The sequence below is a fragment of the Melanaphis sacchari genome, unplaced genomic scaffold (genome assembly GCF_002803265.2).
Source record: "Melanaphis sacchari strain LSU unplaced genomic scaffold, SCAv2.0 Contig80_pilon_pilon, whole genome shotgun sequence".
Lineage (NCBI taxonomy): Eukaryota > Metazoa > Arthropoda > Insecta > Hemiptera > Aphididae > Melanaphis > Melanaphis sacchari.
Genome location: NW_020271570.1, coordinates 1,507,493 through 1,534,616, shown reverse-complemented (window position 1 = coordinate 1,534,616; position 27,124 = coordinate 1,507,493). Strand labels below are relative to the sequence as shown.

At 27.6% G+C, this 27,124-nt stretch overlaps 1 long non-coding RNA gene across 1 annotated transcript; it reads right to left on the bottom strand.

Annotated features, from left to right (window-relative positions):
* LOC112602012 lies at positions 1-25,435 on the bottom strand. The gene is made up of 3 exons (XR_003115080.1): positions 24,455-25,435; positions 5,625-5,673; positions 1-85 (listed from the first exon to the last, which is right to left on the bottom strand). It is a non-coding gene; the product is annotated as an uncharacterized LOC112602012 (long non-coding RNA).
* Between the last annotated feature and the right edge of the window lie 1,689 nt (positions 25,436-27,124).

Sequence of the window (27,124 nt, the reverse complement as noted above, 5' to 3'; positions counted from 1 at the left end):
TCCGCTTTCGCTCTCGCTTGAAGTACAACAGCAGAACCTCGTAGCGCATCTAACTCCGCTACAAATACGGACCATGTCAGTAAACCTGTAATTAAAATATACAAACGTCAATTGATTCACCTTCAATGTATATTAATAATTATAATAACTGTTTAACATATATTCATACTATGTCACATGAGATGACTCAGTGTTTTCACTGGATAATGAACATACTTTTTTGTATAAGAAACTGTTAAAATAATTTAAAAAGCCCATCACATTTTACACTTATTATGTATCTGTAATCAGCACCCATGTATTTATGTATAAATACCACAGAGTAAGATATAATACAGAGACAGTATAATATAGTTATTAATAATGATTAAATAACATATTTTGTCTAGTATTTATGTATAGAATACAGATCGTATAACTTGCAGCATATAACTACACAGACATAAAGTCTCAGTATTTTAATTTTTAATTTGTCATAAAGAACACTTGAAAAAAATAATTAATTAATTACAAATCGTGCACGAAAAGAATATTACAAGTTATTGGAGCAGAAGATTCACAGCTCTAAAAACGGAACACATTAAATTTTAAATACATTTATTTTTAAATATTAAATATGAACTTAATATTTAAAAAAACAAGAAATGTGCAAAAAAAAATTTAATTTAAAAAAATTGATTTAAAAACTTATGTTTTTATGTTTTGCTTCTTTTTAATAAATTTTAACTTCAAATAATACTTCTTGTAAGTTTTAAAACAAACTAAGCCCTAAGGTCTAATGCAATAATCGTAATTCAAACTCATAAATTATACAATAATGAATAAATCAATATTTCGTTTTTAAAATAAATGATAATATCGTAATAGCTTCAGACGTAGTGGATCAAACAATAAAATTTCAATGAAAGAAAAAATGTTCTGAATAAAATTATTGTTTTGATTTCACTAAATTATTATTAATATTCATCTAATAGCCAGTTGTAATTTCACCGTGTAGTTTATAATTTATTTGATACATGAGTGCAGGTATTAGTATTGTATAATAATATACAATATTAACAAAAATATAATAAATGAATTACAGTCAATAAATCAATATTTCCGTTAAGTCTACGAAATTGTATCATCGGAACAATACGATAATAATTACTAAATGATGAGCATTAATCAAGATAAGAGTACATCATATTATTATTTACAATTATTTGTTATACAAATTATTTTCTATGTGGTTACAGAATTTTCACCAAAAACAAAAAATATAAATTTATCATCCAGGAAAAATTACATCCAATAGCAGTAGATGATACCAACATAATAATAATAAGTACTTGTAGCATACTTATAAGTTAAGTAGGTATGGTATACTTATTTAGTACATAGTTCGATTTGTTCCCGATGCATTTTTAATCAGGTATAATTCACGACATGTAAAATATTCTGTGTATTGTGTAACAGTGGCATACATTTTCGATTGTTAATATTATTATGAATTAATGCGATATATAGCATTGCAATGAACCAGTTTTAAAAACCCATAAACACGGTAACGCCCAGAGATACTCTCACAAGCACACACCACACGAGCTCATGCGCCACCAGACCCCATTGCGTTTCCTGGACAAACGTGACGGTGGCATTGCAACATACCAATAAACACGTAATTAGGCGCCGAAAACATTATAAATGTCTGCAGTACACCTATGTATTCGGACAAGTGTTGACGTAATTCTTCTAAATGCATACTTGTGCGTTTAAAACAGTTCGAATAAGATGACACAAACAAACCGTTTAATACGCGAGTGTGATGTACATATATTTTTATAGAATAATAGTTTACTGTTGTATCGGAGCACAGGCCACATGTGGCGTCACAAGTGTGAATTATAAAATTTTTCTCTCCTTGAATCGATCATTACACAGCAACTATATAGATCATAAACATATTGTAATGATATTGTGATCTACCGTGCACTATACATAATAGCATATTATTTTTTGTATAATGCGGTGATAAAAAAAAATGAACAGTGAGGAAAAAATATACAAATCCTTGATCTTCGATCAGTGTGAATGCACTTGAAATGCGCCTAATGTGTATGATATATAATATACAACATGATACAGTGTACGTACAGCGTACGCTGAGCCCATATCAATTTATTATTATTTTACATATTCGTCGAATCATCTACATGGTATTTTATTTTTTTGGATTGCGCGTTATAGGACAATCGTCTACCACATATTCGTACACTGAGACCAATTTTCGGTCGTCAACCTTCATGGCAGATTGTCATAACAATAATATAAAACATCAAATATTCAATTTTATTATTGTTTTTATTTACCTTCAAATACTTATATTTTCATATTTTGGCTTAACCAATTTATTCATCACAGGCATATTTAATTCAAAAATTTGATAATTTATCAAATCGGTCAATTTTTTATTGAATAGGTACGAATTTAATAAAATACTGCGTATACCATTTCTATTGAAAATTAAAAAATTTATGTCACAGTTCTATGATACATTATGTTTGAATCGAACAAAACGTACAGTTCATAATTTTAACTCAATAAATTGTTCATCTGTTGTTTGATGAATAGTTTGATGATCTAAATAAGAAATAAGTATGAGTTCAGAAATCATGTAAACAAATGTGTATTAATTTTTGTTGATATTTATGATACATATAAATAAATTTATCGAACTATATTTTTGAAAATTTTAAATTAATCTCAATAACCGCATACGTATTTTGTGCGTGATTATTCACGCGTATTATTATATTATGTAAATAAATATCTAATTAATATTTAACATATTATTTTCACTATGTACGATTCTTGCCAAATAAATACCGTAATCACTTATCAATATCAATATGTAACGTCAATGGAAAGTTACGAATAGATTGACTTTCATAAGTCAGTAATATCGATGAACGTATGTAATCGTGGGTGTTAACTGTACTGTGCAAGTATAACATATTATATTCGTGTATTAGTATTAATGTTATGAATTATAATTACAACGGTTACAATATTATTGCTGAAGAGTGAACCAATGAATAATTTAATATAATATTAAGACAATACTAAAATACACAATAGCTGCGTTATTTTCACAATTTATAAGCATCTGGTATTCTGGTGTACTGTATACATTTTATTCTATACTAAGGTAAGGTTTTAACTCAAAAATAATTAATTATATTGTTAAGAATTCGTGTGTATATTAGTCAATTTAACACTTAGAATAGAACAAAATTTTACCTAACATTTTTATAAATCATATCCTAGGATAATAATAGATTATTGATAATAAGACGTGTATTTACTTTTTACATTCATAATGCATAAAATAATAAAAATTGGGCACTGGATTTTATAATAATATTCCATCGATCGGCATAAATAATAAAATATAGTATCCAATTTTTAATTCATTATTTTTATACCAAAAGCAGGATGTTATTTAATACTGTAAACATTTACTATAATATTATTCATTATTTTAATGTCCGCATTTTAACATAATTATCATCATGTTTTAAATTTTATAATTTTTTTTATTTTTATTTTTTCGATCCAATAGAAAACAAATTGTTTAATAATTATACAGGAATACATAATTAGATGACTCGTATAATATAATTATTGATACATAAAGAAGTTAAGAACTATAATTTATAGTTATTATTTAATTATAAAACTTAATCTGAACAATATTAGAATAAATTAGAAATGTATAATAAAATATTTTACGTTGAATACATTTTTTGTACACAATTACTTATTGTTATTGTATTGGTATCAAATATATAAAATTATTACAGGAGTCATACATGCTTTGTGAAATATTAAATGAACATTTAATTCAAGGACACCTTTTTTATTATTATTTTTTTAAGTTATTGAATTTTTTTATCTTATTGCTTTATATCTTTTATTTTTTATATAAATATATTTATGAGTAAATATTACGTACACAACTATGAAGTTTTTTTATCGATATTTTGCAACATGTCATTTTTGTACTACAATTTTTATACATGTCTTATAATATAGTGAATATAACGTAATATAATTAAATTTCTACTTTTATAGTTCCAAGAAATGTTTACTATTTATTTTTTTGAATAGTATTCCTTTTTTAAACTATTAATCCTTTATCCTAAGTATCAAGTTATAACACATTTAATTTTAAAAAACAAAAATAATATAATTATATAAAAAAATGAATTAATATTTTATTATAAGTTATAACTAATTATAATACAAGCTTAGTTGTATATAAATGAGCACTAACAAAAATTGTACTTAAATACCTAAATACAATAATTGTTTTGTACTGGATTGTTAATTTTTAGTTAAATATTTTTTTGAAAGAATTTGGACCATGTTTCGTAAATGAAAATCGTTTTACTCTATTGAATAATCGGACTTAGAAGTTCTTGAAGAGAGGTATTAGCCTTTCAAGAAAAATTGTTATATCCAAATGTATAGTCCGTCTAAATCATAAAAAATTCAAAAAATTTAAGTCCCCTAAAATCACCTAGTAAAATGTACGATATGTCTATAGCCTCGCTCACGAATATTCAATCACCCTACGCCTATACTTCATAGAATAAACCTCGCAATTATACGAGGACAATGGCCTACGGTGTCTTTTCGGCATTGCTTCATATGTTTATAATAATAATATATTATTTATAACTTATAGTCACGAGGGTATTTGTGATTTATAAGCCAGATTATTTATTACAAACATAATACGTTACGTAGATTTAATTAATGGCCAAAATATGATAGAATGATCGACAAAGTACTAGTTAAATAAATAATTACCTATAGTTTGTTATACATTTCTACCTACATTAAATATTCTTACCATAAATTTAAAACAAATTTTAAATTATCAAGATTCTAAAATAAATCAATAATAATTATGATATAATTACACGAAAACATATTAAACTGCTTCAAATATTGTATACATAATAAATAATGTGTACCTAACTATACGTATTAGCGTACAACAGTTCTCCTCTTTGTTTTAAGTAGTATAAAATATAATATTCAAGATAAAAAAATAAAAAACTCAACGTTGCTCAAGATTACATTTGATTCCTACTTTTTAGATCGATATAAAAAATAACTTCTGAACAGACAACGCCCTCTAATGACTTTCACAAATGTATTAATAATTTTTACAAGGTTCTTCCTATTAGCAAATGAAGCCTTTAAGAAATATGATATATTTAAAATGCACAGAGACCACAATATTTTATTTTGAAACCATTTAGTAAATTATTACGAAATTATTATGACTTGAATTCTCAATGATTTTAAGGTATACATAGCGCATCTTCATAATAAATAATCTTTATCAAAAGCTATTAAAATTTTCAATATTTTTACATTTTTTAAAGAAAATTATTAATTAACCTTTATTATAATATTCTGTATAGTTAAATTTTAAATAAAAAGTTGATGAGACAAATTATTCTTAAAATTTCTAACGTATCCTACAATAATATAATTATATACGTAATAAACATTATCTATGTTTGATATTATATAGTATTATAATGGTTTTATTTTAATTCACTTACATATTGTCAGCTTACAAATAAATATAATTTTGAGCCGTCTCATTTCAGTCTGAAACAAAAAAAAAAAAAAATTAATAAATCTAGTTAATACAAAAGAAAATTGATTTCATAAAACCAGAAGCATAAGTAAGAAACAAAATAATACATTTTTTTCAAATTAATTTATTTCATATATTTATCAAAATCTAATTAAAATTAATGATGAGTGCCAAATTCATAATATATACAAAATGATTTATCAAGGATACTCATTTCTCAACCCTCTTTTATCTTTTAATAATACATTGATTTAGTCATATTTCAAGTTTTTAAATTGTTAAAGATCATATTTTCAAATAGGTACATATAATTTTTTATACCATTTAAGGAATTTTGTGTAATAAAGATACAAGTGAGTTCAAATATTATTAATATTTATTAAATATTAAAATTTAAAAGTTCTAATAACCATCTTTAAAATTAAAATAACAGAAATAAACACAGGCAGAACATAGATATATTAATATTTGTATCTTTAAATTTTATGATAATTCAATTTACATTAATATTAAAATTAAAATTAGCACTACAAAATAGCTAAAATTTCCACTTAAGTAGTTTATCAAACTTGCATATAAGAATATTAATCGTGTTTATACGTTTATATGTCGGTTTTCACAATATTTTAACTTTTAAGTGAATTATTAAACACGTTTCAAACTATAGTATTATATATACTCATAACAACTTGCGTACAAATAAAATACAGTAAAAATCTGACGTACACACTTGACATTCTGACAAATAAATAAAATTGTGTAATAAAATCAATTGTTAATAATTTACACATTTTACTAAAATAATGTGAATAATGAATTATTTCAGCGATATGATAATTAAACTGTATATGTGTATGATCCAGAGCAGATTCTTTGAGTACTTTTGTGTGCGCACCGCGAAGGGAGGGGAGGGAATCAGTATAATCAAAATATATTATGTTGAAATGGTACAAAATTGCTTTACAAAAATACCGTAACGGTTCATACGTGCATTGACATACTATATAGAATAACTATTATGCATTTATCATTTTACCTACTCAAAACAAACGTAAGTAAATCAATGAAAAATAGCTCCAATACTAATACTATAACAATTAATATTAGACATCGTCGACGTGTAATTGGTAATTACACGGTTGTAACAGCCGTCGATGTGCAAGTTTTCGTTCAGTAAAAAATCACCATATACAGAAATTGAATACTTAGCTACTGTCAGCGTAAGGTTTCTATATATATCAGTTAATAGCCTATATACCAACGAAGGTTGTAATATAATAATATTGTAATTATATTATATACTAGACACGAGTAGAATAATACACCCTAATATGTGTAATGACTAATGACGCTGACAAAAAACCAAAATAACAAATAAAAAAAATCTGTAACAAATGCCAGTTTTAATCGACGCGGTCGGGAAACCTGTTTTTGTTATTATCATAATATGGGTACCTATACGTGATTATTATTGCATTTGCAATATCATAAATACTTGGGTGTGACCATTACAACCTTGACTGGTCTGACCACATCTATATATATATATATGTATAAGCTATCGGGAATCGAACGAGGAGTGACGGCAGCGGAGGAAAACAGAGGAGACGGGGCGTAGACCGCCAAGAGACAACAGTGAAAAGAGAGAGAGAAAGAAAAGACACGATGACGGGGGAGAAACAAAAAAAAAAAAAAAAAAACGCTACCAGTTTCCAGCACGAGCCGTAGCCCAAATATTACCACATATTTGTATTTTTACAATACTTACACGGTTGGACCCGTCACCTGTGTATGCGCGTGTGTATGAGAGTGTGCGTGTGTGTACAGCGTACGACTTTGATCTCGTTATGTGAAACACACGCTTATATATATATATATATATTATACACGTACACGAGTGCGCTATGTAGGCATTATACATTGTATTTTTATGTATAGGTAGGTAAGCGTATTGTATACATATCACAGCGCGGCAACGTCGTTATGGTTCGTTGCGGAAAATTCGAACGGTTTTTCGCGAGTTATTATGAAATTGATGTCTGTTGCGATAATTACTGCCACGTCCAACAGGCACATAGTAATATTATATTGACATTATTATCGTGTATAATATGCTCGTGCACGTGTACCTACGCGAACGGCGTTGCAGTTGAACGATATTATTACAATACGCACACGGTGCGCGCGTTATACAAAGGCTCCGAAACAAATTTCTAGTCGGTCGTTAAAAACGGGTCGGTGGCGCCCGGCGGCCGTAGCGTGCCCGCCCGCGTCAGCAACACGCGCGTTCAGAGATGATAATATGATGTTAAAAAAATATAATTGTTATTAAAAAATTATTATGCTTTTACTAAGACACTGTGTACCTACATATGCACACGTCTCACATAATTATATATATATATTTATTTATTTATAACATAGCGGCTGTCTGCAATTTATGTGCGAGTGTATATGTTAATAATAACTGTATAAACGAGCGTACGACATTGTAATACATTATGCGCATAATAGATGTTATAATAATTTATAATAATAATATTATATTATAATCTATAATAGTCTTACATAATAATATGGTTGCTAACAAATATTCGTGGAAAAATCGGTATGACATAATCCTCATCAGTGGTTTTGCTGAAAACCTCAGGGCGAAATATCCAAGTACACATTTTATACAACAATATTTATACACTATACACACGCGGACCTTAAGTGCACTACACTGTACGTACGTTCTTAATGAATGCTTTAACAAAAAGTCGTTTATCACGTTTTTTCCCAAGAATAAGACGTCTATTTGGAGAACACATCTATGTATTTCGTTGATATCGAAAAGAAGTCAGACACGCCATTGAATATAATATAATATGCATTACGTTTACGAGTAATATGTGTTAATACGCTTATGAGCTACCTACGCGTATTTTAAATATTATTCACATCACATAATGCAAATTACAAGATGTATATAGGTACTAAATAATTACAAAGTGACGCGTGTAAAAGTATCCTTACAGAAATAGTGGTTGACATTTATTTAGTATAATACGCTTTACGTTTATCTATTACCTATTATAATTAAATTTATTAGTTGTATATTTTGTTTTAAATTATGATTCATGAGTTCATGACGAATGATGATCGCCTGATACGTTATACTTATTAGTTATTAATTATTTTTAATAAATTAGACATGCACAAAAATAGGCATTTTTTAAATCGAAGAAAATAATATTTTAAATATTAACATGATAATCAAATACTTTGTTAACAACTAATATAATTTTTAACAATAACGCGTATTCAATAAATTTTATTACATGGATCTCACCTATGTAGTTACTTTAAAATTCGTATTAATATTAAGTATTAACAGGGCATAATGTACTCTTTCCTAACGAAATAAATTTAAACTGTGTAAATATATACTTATATATATTTATAGACAACTTATATTATTATGTATTGATTTAAATGTTTCAAGTATGGTATACAATTATTTTTAAGTAAATTGTTTCAAATAAAAGTATTAAATTTAATCTATAGGTCCCACGGCTAACGTATACATGTAAATATATTATATTTATGCATCATAATATTTTCACAACCTAAAATAGTTTTGCATGATAATAATTTTTAGACAAAAAATAATCTTCGAATCTGACTAAATATGATTTAATATGAGAAGTATTTTATTTTTTTATTTAAACAAAGTTTTATATTTATAATCTATATTTACACATTATACAATAAGTAAATTAGATAAAATTTAAATAACAAAAAAGGGAAGTCCCCAATGGATGGCATCCTGTAGAAGTATTATAACTATTTAAATATCGTGGGCTAATTCTTAATGATTATTATGATTCATTCTTTATCTAACACAGTAATGTTTCAATTTATGAATAGTTGATAAGGAAAGATATAAATTTATAATATTTATAAAATGTACTTAGTTGATATACAGTTTTTATATTTTAATTATATCTACTGGCTACTAGATTCACCTAACTCAGGTTCACGAGTTTACCGTCATTAAAAACATTGTTATGTTTATAGTTTATACACATCAAATAAAGTAGGTACACCCAACACCGCATAAACCATGTATACGGTTCACACTTAATAAGATGAAAAATAATATTTTGATCAAGAGGACAGAATAGTTCAAATAATTTATGATCAACTATGAATAATTAAATGAGGCTTTCACATCTCATACACATTTACCGTATGTAGTAACAACCACTCGATTATTTGTAAAACTAAACTACCTATTTTTATTACTATGCATGAAAAAGTAGGTATATTATAATAAAACCGATTTTTTTTTCACTAAAAGTAGAAATAATATGTTATTTTCATATTTTTTGATCTATTTACTTAAATGATATAATTGGTTATTGGTGGATTGTTATCAATTTTAAATTACTTACAAATAAATTCAGTTGGAACATATTGTACCTATATAAATATAAATAATAAATGTCTGGCATTATTTATTTAATGAGCTCATTGAATATTTTGAAAAGAAAGTAAGAGCACTTTCAGTATTTAAAGTTATACAAACACTAAACAGCATTCTTCGCATCCTAAACATATTAATTACTAAGTGTTCAATGCATAACATATGAGTTATTTATGTAAAATTATTATAAAACGATTCGTCATAACTCATAATTAATCACGTGATGTGATTTTCTTTCATAACATTATGTTTTATCAGTCCACAATTCCATAAAATAAAGTAAATTAATAATATATTGTATAAAATATAATCTATAGAATATACAAATAGGCATATATATATTATGGATATATGGATACACATATTTTTTTATCAATGTTATAATAATGTACGTTAATAATTTTCACTTTTTGCCTTTCTGTCAGTTTCAATCATAGTTTCGTTATAATTATATTTTACTTTTTAATTTAAAACAAAAGACTTTCACATTTAGTTAATGGTATTTTGATTTATTTAAGTAATAAAATGTCAACAATTTTAAATTTTAATTTCGTATGCTTGATACAATTAGACACCAGTGTTGATCGAAACATTAATTTGTAATAAATTTTGCGCCATTTAACAATAAGTTAATCTTATTCTTCAACCTTTAATATTCGATTTATTTCTATTTTTGGAGAAAAATAGTTATTATCATTCATAATATTATAATAGTAACGTTTTTATAACACCTACAAAGAAATGATAAGAAAACGATTACTTAAATGTTCGTCAAGCTATTAAAAGCTATTATTAATTTATTAAAAAAATTCTTAATGGAAATTAATATTAAAAATTCATAAGTTTTAACTTACAAGTTAGAAAAATGTTGACAAAATTATAATTTATACTTTCTCATACGCTAATACACATATTTTAAATGTATAATAAGTAGTTAATTAAAACGGTATCTATCGTTGTAGTTCAAAAAATTAGTCGACATTATATTATATAATTGTATATTAATTTACTGAAATAAAATAAAATATAATTTATTAAATATAGACTCACACATTTAAAAATGTATAGTCATATTTAGTAAATTTTACTAATTTTTAAATTCATCTGCTTTTTGGGAAATTACATTCTATTATACATATAATATTTAATATTATATGATTCGAAACTGTGAAACAGTGTACACACAATTTATATTTACAATAATATTGAATTAGAGTAATAAAAAAATTTCTTTTTTATGATTTAAACCTGTAATTCAATCAGTAAAAATAAAAACGTGGAAAAACGTTTTTGTTTATATAATTTATGATAAATACAGTTAAACTAAACTATCACAGATTTTTTTTACACATAACATCATAAGAAATTTTAGCACATAAATAAAATGTTTAATTTTTAACGACCACAAACTTCACAAATCTATGAAGGTTCTAACGAAATATGGTTACACTTTCACACACACTAATATAACACTTGTTATAGTTAATACATTGAATTGTTATACCTATTGAATATAAATATTATAATAGTTTGATATTACAACAGTCTAGAAATGACTAAAATTTAGTAAATAGACTTTTAAATTTATTATAATATACCTACTATAAATAATACTCATCTAATAACTTATGCTAGATAAAATTAATTGTTAACTTAATACACATGAAAGTTTTAAGTAAAACTTTAAAATACCATCAACATGACGTTTTTCATTAACAAGTACACAAGTATATTAATTAGAATCATTACTTTTAGTTACATTCGTTAAAATCTCCAACAACAACAACAGAATTCTTTTAATACACTTAATAGTTAACTGTGTAACGTACGTATGTAACAATACTGTATTGATGGAATTAATTTTAATGATATTATTATAATATCTATAGCATTTAGATGTAAGATATAAACTATATATTTAAAAGATAAAAAAATAAAAACACTTGTGTTTTCTTCGAAAATTGTCAATTACAGAAATCAGACTTTTTTTTTTTTTGTTTTTATATTGTATGGGTATATTATTAAATCATGTGCTTACTGCTTATATAAATTTTTATAATATACGATCATTTACACCACTACAAACTCAGCTTGTAGGTAATTTAGTTATATATTAGAATATTTATTGTACTTAATATTTAATAAAAAATAATAATAATAAAAAAAAAACTATTTTTATCTACAGAAAACAATGATACTTGTATTACAATGTACAGTTTTTATATTAATTAAGTGTATTTTTAAGTAGATTACCCTTGTATTACTACAAAATATTGATTTTCCATAGCCGTCATTTGATTTTTCAAAAAAATACTTTCGAAAATGTTTATGAACTCTACAAGAATGGAAGATATAAAGATATTGAATCGTGATAAAAGATTTTACCCTACTCAATATTCAATAAAAAGAAAAAAATTTTTTTTGATCAAATATTAATAATTATTGAACACTAAAAATCGAGCATACTCAAATTTTTACAGTAGATTAAGTTGACGATTCGACGTATTGTCTGCACTCGACATTTATTATTACCTTTATAAAAATTTATTTATATACCTATTATATATATATATATATATATGAATAAGAAGTGCGGTGGCATTGAGAAAGTACCTAATATTGTTATTATTATATTTTTTTTAAACGAAAGTGGTATATATTATATATTTATATACAATATACCAACATATACCAATAATACGTACGTTGCCGCGAGATGATTACATCAGGAGTGCTGAACAATAGTGTTACGCGTCAGCTATCACGCGTGCCATTCTGGTCTTGTATCGGAATGATTCCATATAGTTCGCGCTCGACGTGTATGAGTATGTGTTTATAGTATATATTTTACAGCCAAGTGTTTGTATGTATGTTAGGTATAGTGGTGTGCGTCTGTGTGTGTGCATTTATGTATAAGGACCAGAGGACGAAACTTTCACTGTGAACTGATTTTTCCTCTCTTTCCCTCCCCCTTGTCAATATCATATTATTTCTCTCTTATTTCCCTTTCTATCTTTTTATTTCTTTCTCTCTCTTTCTCTCTATCTATCTCTAATTTTGTACGTCATAAAGATGATCGCGTAAGTATTTAAATTACAATAATATACTACTCTGGAAACATTACATGCACGTCATCGCATGTTCTACATACAGAAAATTATAAGTATCGGGCCCATCCATCCATCTATAACGATGATTGTCCATACCACAATTTCTTTTATAAAGAATCGCGCGTATAACATGCGTAACACGTTATTAAACATTTGTTTACATACAACGAATCATTGTCGTTTTAAATTATAAAACGTGCTTGGTGTAATAATCTTCGTTCCAATGAAATATACGACACGTGTGCATGCAGTGTTTAATAATATAATACACTACAGTGAACTATACTGCTAATGAGTCTTGTTAACTCTTACGATCCAGTAAAAATAATCAATACATTTAAAAGTTTACAACACTAACATTGAAACATTAAAAGTCTGAAAATAAACGTTAATATATTTGGTAGGTATATACAATATACTGCAGTTTAATTTAAAATATTCTTAAAATCATATAATTAAAACACTGTAGTTGGTAAAATATATAAGTACACGAGCCAATATTAGGTATACGTAATTGTATGTACTTATGGTTACTGGCTATATTAATTAATGCTACAGTTTATTATTAAAATATATTATTAAATGGTGAGTTTATTACTTTATGTTACATACAGTTACAAGTTACAACACATATTATCTCAAATCTTTATTGTTGTTAACAAAACGTGTTTTTATTTTAAATATGATGTGTTAAATAATATTGAAATTTGAAAGTGAAACAACTCTATGTAGTATGTACTCGACCAGATATTATTATACATTTCCTCTTTGGTGTATAATACAAGCCAAGGTTACGAAGAATTAGCTAACACCAGTAGGACTACATCAAAACGTGCGAATAACATATGATGCATTGACGTATTGTTGAATCTTGGATGCATTATATTCTAAATAGTTTTCTCGATGTTTATAGTTAGTAGTTACAAATATGTGTTTCAATAAAAATGTAATATAAGACAAATAATAATAATAAAGTCATTACAATATAGTATTACACTAGTTTTAAACGTAGCGAAAAAAATAAAACAATTTTTATAATTATAATTAATAGATTTTAAGAATGAAAAAAATACTCCTAGATTTTAAACTATAATATAATTATATACAATATGTATATTTATACAAGACGTTATGATATAAATATATTTTTATAAATTAATAAACGCGTAGTATTTATTAAAATGTTCAATGATTAAGCTTGTTTTTGATCAACATCAGTCAAATCTACGGTGAAAAAAATTCAAAACAAAAAAAAAATATTAAATAAACTTTTTATTACAATATAGGTATATAATCTATTTAAGTATTATAGCAAAACAAATAATATATAAGTATTGATACCATTTCACGAATGGTTTTCAATAAACATACGTGATAGATTCCTTAGATGTAAATTTTTAGTAACACTGAATAATATTCTAAAAATACAATAACATATGTTGTTTGAAAGTTAATTAAAAGTTGATCAGTTCATCATCAATTTAAATTTTTTCTTTTAAAAGCCAAACTAAGTCAATAAAAGAGCTCCATTAATAAAATACATTGACACTTCTACTATCTATATATTACTAAATAATATCTAAAGAAAATGATACAAGCGAGTCACGTGTGTTTGAAGTCGGCTACAGTCATCCGTTCTTCTACCTATTGTGCTTCCGACTTTAGATAGATTTGATGAGTGGTGTTTTTTTCACATCCAGAATGATCGTTTAAGGTTATATAATGGGTTTGATGGCCAGCAATATAACTGCCACCTCCATCAACATATGCAACAGCACAAAGTATATAAAATAAACACAAACGATGTATATCGCGTCAAAAACATTACATCATACCGGTAACATAACTACAGGATTTTAATTCAGATCAAGGATCTTCTATCTTTTTATGCCACGCCTAGAAGGCCACTATACCATGATATTATGCACGTAAAAATTTCGTCGAACTCAGGACAATGAGTGATCATAATATTAATATCATACATAAAAAGCACAGTGATCTCTTCGTGTGAATTTAACAAATAAAAAAATTTCTATGTGAGTTTATTTAATTCTCAAGACAATTATACATTCACACGTTAAGTTTTATTTGCCGGATTGCGTGAAAAAATAAAAAAAATTTCAGTACCCTAATTGAATTACCTAACTATTATTAAACAAGAAAAATAACAGTAATTACCGTACAACCAAAAAATTAAAAGTTAAACTAAACAATAATCTAATTATAAAAGCGTAATAAAAATACTATATATTTACTAACAAAAAAGTCAATTATTTTTACCATTGTACGAAACAAGATTGTATAGTCGTTTCCAGTAAATATTTCTAAAACTACGATTTGATTAAAATACTTATGGCAAAATTCAATTAATTTCTTACTCACTATAAAAGCAAATTAATATTTTAATACGAATTAAAATTATAAAAAATACATCGATTAAATTATTTATAATATCGAATACATGAGCTATTTATTATTATTCATTAGTACTGCAAAATTAACTAGAGTGGTGCACGTGACCACGTTATTGTACGCACGCACTCAAACGAAATGTTTTAAAACGAATCCACATTAGTTGTTAGAATGATGATATTTCATTAAAAATATGGAAATGAAATTTTTTTAAATGCTATAACAGTCTATACTGGTGCGGAAATAGTTAATGTGCGCGATATTATTCGACGACCGATGGGTATGATGTGTAACGCACTCTGATTAGGTTTGGCGGACACGGCCGTGGCGGTCGAAAGCGTAAAATCATGGCGGTGTGAGACACGACTGCTGTATAGTTCTAATTGTTAATAAATTCAAATTGAAATTCTCAAAACATACAGTCAATGCGGTTTTCCCAGACCGATTATTAACACCAGTGGAATTCAGTAGAATCTTCTTTAACGATTATAATAACATATCCTCGGTGCCCGGTGGATAAGGTTAATCGCCGGCCTTCGACCTGTTGGTAATAGCGAGTCGTGAATCACATATCGATAAATACACATGGGAATCCGTTACAATACTGTTAAAAGATTTTAATTTATTCTAATCAAACAAGATTCAACTATTGATCTTTGAAATTAAGTAATACTTGATATTTACAATAACAAGTTACCTATAATCTAACCAATTTTTGTTTAAAAAAAACCTTTAAAAATGATTTAATTTTCAAAAAGTTCTAAAACCCTTACGAATTCTAAGCACTCCTATCTTTCTTGAGTAAAAATCTCATTATGTCTGTTAAAAGTTACAGCAGATAATTCAACCATAATCCGTATATTGCGGCATACGAATGAGACAAGTGGAAAACTTGAAGACCGCGTATAGATTTAAGTAGGTGTATTTTGATCAGTTAAAATCAGCAATAATACTAATATAAATTATTACACTTTTTATCTCCCATGAGTTTTAAAATTCTATGTATACATATCTAGTGTCTACTATTATATTTCACAAGCGTATGATATTACGAGTATACGACCAATGTTTATGGTATATGATTTGAGGATGAAGTCAAGACACGGGTTTTCAGTTTAGAATGTTTAGATACCGAGATATCATTACCTACACATTAAATGTCAAATATATAAGCATAGGCGCCAATTCGAGTATAATTAGATAGGTATTATACATGTGTGATAATCTATATGACAGACAGCTTATCTCATAACGAATCACTATTTAACAATACCTGTTTTCATTATATCATGATTGTATTTAATATTATTATAGTAGATCAGAAAACAAATATTACGGTAGTCAAATTTCAAGGATGTTGACGTCAAAAACATCATTGAATATTGATATAATATATTATATTACTTTAGTTCTTTCTTAATTATATTTATCTCATATCTTAACACCCATCACCATCATGATCGTTTATCACACATCATCCGTGGACTTATTCAAAGTCTATCACAACTAATTATTGTACCTACACATTAATTTAGACCTATATTCATTCTGTCCAGATGGCAATTAAACTTGTCCTTATTTTTAATAATTGTTTAACATTAAAAACATATTTAATTTTACTGAGTAAATTTTACACTTAAATATTAAATACTAATTTGAAAAATCTTCGCACTTACTTAAATATTTATGAATTAGAGACGTATCATGTATAGTGTCTCGTAATTAACGGTAGGCATATTCTTTATAAAAGTAAATTACTCCGTGACATAAAAATTAAAAAAAAAAGGTAAAAATATTATTTATTAGAATTTAAAGTATTCAAACCGGCTAGTTAGAAAAATATACATAGAAAGTAAAAGTTGTAACGATTGCTAACAAATAGGTCACCGAAAAAAAAAAACGAGCTCAAAAATGATAGTAAACATATGTGAAATGTTTACATCATAGCATTATACTCGGTACAATAATAATTACATGTAACAATATTTAACTATTAAAAAAAATAATAATAATAATAAATGAGAATAGTATAGGTTTATAGAAAAGTATATTATCTTAAATGAAAACTCGTTTTCATTAAGACGTATGTTGTAATTATGTTTTTGGTATAGCAAGTTAAAAAATTACTTTAATCTACTCGTATATAGATAACTATTATAATTAAGATCATATATTTTATTAAATCGTCATCAATCGAAATGAGCTATATTATTTTATAACTTTATAGTACATATTATGTTTTATTGGGATAATCTTGCATATAGCGTACATCTTAAAAAAATATACAAGGACGACATTGCGTAAAAATCAAACTATGACAATACTGTCAAATATATTTAGTATTAAATTTAAATTAATTTTCAAGTAATAAACTATTACTTTTTCGGTCTATAATAAAAATGCACATAAAATATAGGTTTTTTAAAATACAAAATATTTTGAATTTTTTATATAAGTAATATGTTTAGTAATTTGTAATATGTAAGTTCCTATGAACAAAGAACGTTTTATAGCTTTTAACCAAATACAATTTTATAAAACCATAGATGCTGTTTGAAATTTGAATAAAATTAATTCATCACTAAAGATGTGTATAGATATTTATAATACATAATTAATTTTTTTATTCTTGTTTTAATGTTTTTTTTCCGACACTTAATTTAAAATTCAAGGTAACCATATCTAAAAATCAATTCAAAAAATAATAAAAATTAATGTATGAGCTCATATTTATTATTAAATAATAAAAATCTACATGTATAATAATTATTAAAAATATTCCATTGGAATTGATAAATTTCGCCTATTTTTCTTGATTAATAATGATTATTTAAGTATAATTTATTTTAAACTTATATAATATTCCTTTCGCTTTTATTTTATTCAATGTTTTGTTTAAAGTGGTGCCTATACGTATATTTCAAATAATCATTTAATTGAGTATTTTTTAGCGAAACCTTTACCTTTTCCATGTCAAAATATATGAACACAGTATCTAGTATCAATAATTAAAGTAATTAAATCAAAATTATAAACTAAAACAGACCATAAAATGGTATTTATAGTTCTAGAATTTTTAACCACATATTTTAACTGTAATTAATATAAAAGAAAAACTATGAATATTTAAGTCACGTTTTAAGACAATTATAAGTTGTTGGTAGATAATCCAATTAGAGGATTTAACTTTTACTTAAATCGTTGACCGAACATCAAAACGAAACATATACATATGAGTTACTTTCTTAAGATTACAAATAAAGAAAAACTAATTGCTGTCTCTTAATTTCAATTATACAATGATAAAAAATAAATAATAAGTAAATAATTAATACTACAATATATTGATAAATAAAATAAATTTTATAAAAATGTGTTTTGTATAATTAATAAAAAAAATCTAAAAAAAAAAAAATTAGCATTCTTAATTAATCAGTATTAAATAAATATAATATTATTATTATTATTATTATTATTATTATTATTACATTATATTCCTCTAAATTTTAAAATTATAGCAACAATTATTTGATAAAAAAAGCTTATCTAAAATTATTTATAAACATTTTTATAAAAATATTTTTTATTGAAATAATAACTAAAATATTTAAGTAGGTATGTATACAATTTTAAATTTTAAAATTCTACCTGGTTCAAAATATTCATACAAAAAAAAAACATCTTGAAAATGTAAAAGTATTAAGTATTATAATTTTATAATTTATTGTTCTTACTTCTGGAAAATTAATATTATATTCAGAGCTGTATGAAAATAGTCACATTAAGAAATTATTTATGTATTATAATATTATGTCATTTATAAACTCAACATGATAGTTATAACTGTGTACAATTATAATTATTTATAATACTTGGAAGTTAATTTAATAAAAATGAAAATATGACCTAAAATTCTTGTTAAAAATGCCTTCAACAAAATTCAAAAGCTGTAAAATTCATAAAATAAGATAAATAGTACTTTTTCTAATTAATTTTAATGCATTTCATTTGATAAACCAAATGTTTTCAATAGCACATAATAAAAATAACTTTTTTTTTTTAAAGTATATAAATATTTATTTGTTATATTTAACAAATATTTTGTCAAATCAATAATTTTATAATTCAATTAAAATTATTCTAATCTTAAAATTCTGTATAATTCATAAATGAAAAGTCACAATTTTTGTTTAAATTGCATGAAAATATAAAAAAACACAAAAAAAAGGATCAGCTATTTAGAATTGTATGTCATTGGATCACATTAAAAAAATATATATCTTTTAAGACTTCCGAGCCAAAATAATTAATAATAAATAAAATATCTGTCTTATTGTTGCAGGTAAATCATTAAATTGAATACTTAAATATTTATTTACACATTTAACGACATATTTAATTATACGAAGTTATGAACTTAACCTCTTTTTTTCATAGTTTTTTTATTGAAAATTTAAAGCAGTGAGCATTAAAAAACTAAAAGAAATGAAGAAACAAAAGTTCTTTTGGTGTATCACAATATAATACATTATATATATTTTTAAGTGTGATAAACAAAAATGAATGAGCTTCATTAAAATGCTCACATATTCGTGATTTTCTGATGGAAGCGAGATAGTTTTCCTTATTTTCAAAGAATTACTTCTTGGAATACAATTTGCATTAGAAATAGTTGGTATACATAAAGTTTATAGTCAATACAATAACAATAGTTAGTAACATGCAGAAATTTTTTTTTCTATAAAATATATTGTAATAACGTCTGTGTGTCTCCACGATAAGATCAAAGTGCAACTTGAGTTGATTTATATCCAAAGCCATCTTACATAGTGCGATTAGATAATGTTTATGCAATTGAAATTATTGTAGTACGATAATATAAAATTATATTATTACAAGCGACATGGATTCTTCTCAGAAATTTGACTGTATTCATGTGTATGCAAATAAGTTGCTTCCGATTATAAACACTTCATAGTTTATAGAACTCGACTAGTTGATTGCAAATAAAATAAGAGATATCTATACAAATTACCGTATTTTCTAACGCGTCCATATATTGATTAAAGTAAGAAAAATATTCAACCTTTTTTGCGATAAAATCCGTGGCTGCTTGCCAGGTAAAAATATTTATATTAATCATGTGGATCAGATTATTACGACAGAAAACTTATGCATATTATGTGATTTGATACCCATTTGCATTAAACAACATACAAATACTACAAATATATATTATTATACTATAAATTATAATGCGTACCAATATACAATAATATACAGTACAGATGACCTTATATTTAAAGATGTTTCATTTTGAAAGCGCGAAATAATTACATTAATATAGGCACTTGAGATTACATAATGTCATACAACTATAACCATAATGATTGAGCATTATTTTCTTTAAGTTAACGCGTTTTAACATTTGATCTAAGTAAGGTACCTAAATCTATCATTTATTAAACTTCTTTATTTTTTTTTTTTTTAACGTTTTACATGTAATATTGCATAAGAAAACTTCATTTTAAATTCTATACAGATAACCATACTCGGATCGTAAATTCAAAATGAATGCTATATCGTTTGCAATCTTGTATAGGTAATCATTTCAACGTAATAAATAATCCTTCATTAAAAGTATAACTATTGAGTAATGACTAATAATCTGAATTTTTTTTATACATTTGAACACAGGTCCTTTTTTATAAATAATCATCAATTAAGAACATTTACACTATTAATTTAAAGGGAATTTTATTTTATTCAAGATGAGACTATTTTAAAATATAGATAATTATTCTTTAGTTCTATCAATTTTCATATTTAAAATAAAAATTATAATTATCATCATTATGCTTAATAATTTATGTTTATAAAATACAAATTAATTAATATACTGTTGAAATATTTTAGTACCTAATATAAATAACTAAGTATAAGATAGTTTAGTTAAAAAATGGTTAGAGTATTTCTGTTTTTCGTGATTTCTCAGGTAAATGTAGACATTTAAATATTTATTTGTGTATGGATAAGTAATTCTATTTTACTTTAATATTAAAAGGTATTCATATTGACTAATCTAGCATACTGACTACATTGTTTAAAATTATTGAACTTTTTATCATTCTAAAAATGTTTTTCAATAAGATGCATTATTATAAAACAAAAGGCTTTTATCCACTTTAAATCTAAAATACACAATAAAATTTAATAGGCAACTATGATTTTACTTTTTAGATTAAAACTTAACTAACTAGATACTTTTTTACAACTTCTATTTTGTATAAGTAATAATTTAGAACAAATTGTTATAATTCACATTGACCTAGCTTGATCCGTTGTATAGACAATGCTTAATACTTACAAACTGTTCAATTTCGTTGTAACTCGTTCAATGTCATTTAAAAATCAATTGTGTACGTTTTATCTACCTATGCGTACCTATATATAGTTTCACTATCATTTTGATTACAGTGTTTAAAAATTGAAATTGATTCGTGTTGCACAATATCCACCACACGGCAGCGGTATCCGTTGCCATCGGGTGACTTCATAATAACGGCACCGTTAACTCGCTTCAATACACTCTGAGGGCGACCAGTCATGAAATCTAATGAGTTGATTTATAACGGATAGGCGGCTCTAGTGCGTTGCATTGAATTCTAATTAACGCTAATAGTTAATACTAACCATGACACGATGATGAAAAAATAACAATAATTGCTCTAAGTTCATAAATAAGTCTTATTATCAAATTTTAGTATCATGAAATATTTATGAAATATTTTTATAACGGTTAAACGATGGTATTATTATTAAGAATACGATAATACTACTAATATTGTTGAATATTACAAAAGTATTGAACACATATGCTATATAATATATTATTGTTTATTTAATTATTTACGATAATTTGTATTAACTTTTTAAATACAATTTTAATTTATTTCAAAGTAAGTATAGTTATATGGTATACATTATACAAGAACATCACAAGAACATTAAAAAAAAATTAATTTCTCTAACACACTATCATAAAAGTAGATACAGGTAGATCAATGGAATATTATTAGGTCATATGTATTATTATACATGATATTATCGTAAACAATGAATTGTATAATTTAGGCCTTCTTTTAACATTGTGTTAAAGCTAATTAATATTTTGGAAAATATTTAATCTGTAGACGGATAAAATAATCCGTTTTTAACCAAATTGGATTTAATTATATAAACACTTATCAAATTTCAATTAATTTTTATTTTACCATCAAACTGTTTCATTAAATAATTTCCATATATTAGGTATCTATGTAGGTATATATTTTTAAGAAATGGTGATAATAATATAATATAACCTGTTCCGCGAACCGAGCGAATGACCTCTAAGGACGATGTTTTGAGACGGAATAGTATGAATAAGTATTAATAGGTATTACGATACGAAAAGATGAAATCGAAATTCTAAAGTCTATGATTATAAATTTATAACAATCATCTCAAGTGTGAATATTATGAAAACGCAATGAATTTCCTATTCACGTATACATATATTTATTATATTATAATAATATAGGCATAATATTATAAATTTTTTATATATAAGTTGGACTTGTTTGAGTGCTCATGAACATCTGTCAACTACTGAAATAAGTAGGTATATATATATATATATTGATTTCGCGTAGATTGTTTCAACCGAACCGACATGCCTACACTCATGGGATCCCAAACCGATCGTTCGCGGGGAAAATATTGAATACGCCACCGCCGTGCATAAAATAATATAATATTGTAAAAGAAATAATAAATACCAAAGAATAAAACATATAATATGATTAACTGGTGATTTTTTTTCTCGGAGAAAATAAAATAGTTTCACGCGGATCCATTATTTGCAGTGATGGTAGGAGAGAGTTTTTGTGGCGTAACTGCAGCATGTTCTGATTATCGTCCACACTGTAACGTCGCTATAATATTATAATTTATAATATGGGAGGGCGGGTACCGCGATAATTACCATGGCTCGATAACGTCGTGATTAGCGCGTGATTTATATAAAAACATTAGCACGCGGGGAAGTGACGATTTCCGAGCGAATCATCAGAAAAAACGTATGAGTATTGAATACCCCCAGCCGCAAATGAGATATTCATCTGGGAAAGAAGGGGTGAATCACATAATTAGTACTACAATATAATGGAAGTGGGGGTGTAAATGGTGACAAAACAACATAAGAAAACATACAACAGGGGAAAAAAATAACAGAGTGAGAATTGAAGAAAGGATTAAATCGAGAAAACTTGTGCGTCGTAAAAAAATAAACGAACAGTTAAAAAAAATATAAGGGAAGTTACGGATGGCTGGATAATAATAACGAATTGCTCAGTGGTAGGATCGTGATTTACGAATGTACCTTAGGTCCAAAAATCTTATACAGTAGTAGGTTACAGTATGGTCTCGTCGTTTCGACGTACGCGAATACGTAACCGATATAATAAAATAAACAACAACAAAAATACGCGTAGAAGTAGGTATTTGACTTTGCAGATACCTACCTATATGACTATAATCTATCTTATATAACATTGCGTACCTAACCTAACCCGACCTAACCCACATACGCGGGATAAAACTATCGCAGATCGTGGATCGCGCGAATCGCGAATCGTTGTCACGATAACGAACAGATTATAACCAGGTTAGGTAGGTAGCTACACAGATCGCGGGTACCTAGATCGGATCCGGAGCGTCAAGTATATCAAAACGATTGCTATTACTATCGCTACTTACGAGATCCTTCAGATCCTTGTCGTACTGCGGACAGTCGAGGACGTTCGGGGCGGCGAGTGCAAGAGGGTCGCATGGACCTCGGCGGTCAACGGGTTGGTCGTGCGGGGTTGCGTTCTCCGCGGGCGTAACCTAGGCGCATAAATGAAGGCACGTCGCGCCAACGGGGTTACGATGATGCCGTCGGTCAGGTCGTTATCACTACGTCTTTGGCTCCGGGTCTGTCGCAGTGCGCATTACTCGCGGAGATTGCGACGAGCGCGCGTAACGCCTGCGAACGACTCGGCGCGGTGGCGTGGTATACGCCTACAATCGAAACGCCGCGGTTTCCGTCGTCGTCGGCTGATCGACGCGCCGGAACAGAACTATAATAAAAAAATAAAAAAACAGTCGTCGTCTGTGCGCGTCGCGTGCGTAAATGTGCCGCGACGATACAAAAAAAAAAATGAAAAAAAAGTGTAGTAGACACACCCCGAACGAGCGTCGCTAAATTTTCGGTTCTCCCGTCGAACGAACGAACGAACGGCGTCGTCGTTTTTATATTATTTTATAATATTATGCGTAGGTATTGTCGTATACAGTCACACGCGCGCGCGCGTACGATATTATTATAATGTGATAATATATTTCGAACAGGACGAGTGAAACGACGGTTGCGGTACTGTTACTACGAGAGACGACGATTAGTCGTTATTTATTATTATTGTCGATGGTGTCGTTTGAGAACAGCCGACGACCGCGGCGCGTGCGTCGTATATTGCGTATGACCGACGGACAGACACTGAGAGAGCAGTTCTCTGCCGCGGCTGATTTGGCGGCGGGACGACGGCGGTGTGCGCGTAACGCGGTCGGTGGCGATCGCCGGGGGATCGGCCGAAAGACTTGCCGCCGCGCGTCCTCCACCGTGCGGCCCGAGCCCAGGCCACTTCCACACCGGCCGCAGCGGTCGTCGCCACTCGTCACTGCCGCCGCCGCCGCCGCCGCCACTACCACATTTCGCGTGTGTTCTTCGCGGCGGCGGCGGCGGCGGCAGTCGGTGCAACGCCCCCGTGGACGATCGCTGCGGGTCGACGACGCGGGTTTTTCACACGGCCGGAACAAAGACGCGCGCGCGACGTCTGCGGCGGACCCGTCGCTCGGTCGTCGCCGCCGCGTAGAAACTAGAAGAAGACTCTTCGTCTACATCCGTAGTCACTGGCCACAAAGGGCACACGCGAGATACGGCGGCGAATAAAGTTACCGCCTACCGGGTTACCGGTGGAAGGTAGGGAGGTACGGTATAGGGTCGCCAAATTGTAAAAGTATAGTTCGAACGTCACAACGCTGGTATTTTTTTTTTTTTAATATCTCGAATATGGCAAGTGAAAGATATTTATTTTGATGAGAGAGCGAGTTAATTTCAACATTAGTTTTCCTAACTGTTGTATCCCCCGTCCCCTAAAGAGAAAACTAGGTATTTTTTAGATGCAGATGTTGTCTGTGAATTTTTTTCATGAATCTTTTAATCTTTTAGTATTAGAATAAAACTTCAACACCACAGATCAGTAAAAAAATACCGACTAACTAATGTATAAGCACAACGTTTTTAAGTTTAATGGAATTAAAAACTTTGCGCAGTTCACAGAGATACAAAACTTTAAAGGTATGCTGTATATACTATGTATATACCTGTTTACCTGCATGGCTACCTGTAGGTGGTTTTTCTTAAAAACTGCGTACATTGAATAGAAGCACCTACTTTATACATAATGAGGCTCTGATCTTAAGATTTGTTTCAGTGATTGATATTGATTTATTAGAAATAAGATTTTGATGAATTTGCATTTTTTCCTTATACATATAGATTTTATTACTAGGTACCTTGATATATCTTTAAATTGTCTCTATTGTACATAATGTGTATCAGTAACGTAGCCAGGGGGAGAGCTGAGGGGGCTGTAGCCCCCCTCCCCCAAAATTTTAAGAAAATTTAAAAATTATTGTATATTACTATTAAAATAAAATATCCAAAGTAATTAAAGTATACAAGTTTATTAAATCAATATATGTTAAGGGTTATAGGAATAAAAATCTAAAATAAAACTTCAACATCTGCATGTTCAAATTATGGAAGAACCTAAGTAAACCACAGCTATGTAAAAAATTGATCAGCCCCCCCCCCCCCCCGAACAAAAATCCTGGCTACGCCACTGATGTGTGTCCATATTACCACATAAATCGTCTCATATTTAAGTTAAGTCTCGCAATTATTGTACTAGAAACGTATTTAAAATTATATTTTTAGCAGGCATTTGATTTTGTGAACATAATATATAGTATCATATAGTATAAATCGATAACACTTGCAGCCTTTCAGGTGAGATTCAGTTGAAAAATATCGTAATTTTTAATCGCAAAAGTACCAATAACGTATCACCTGCGGTTGCCAACAGGCCGACGACAACAACAACAGCACTGGCTGCAGTCAACAGGAAATTGCAGAGATTCCTCGAGCACGCTTACACACATAATATATATTCTATTAGTAGCTCTATACTAATACATACATTATGACTCATTGTTTAATATCTGTAAATCCATCACGTCCCGATTGGTATACAACACTCGTTATTGTTCAGCCATCGATACTTCTTTTTCAAGCTCTGTAACCAATGGTTCAGTCTACTTACATTT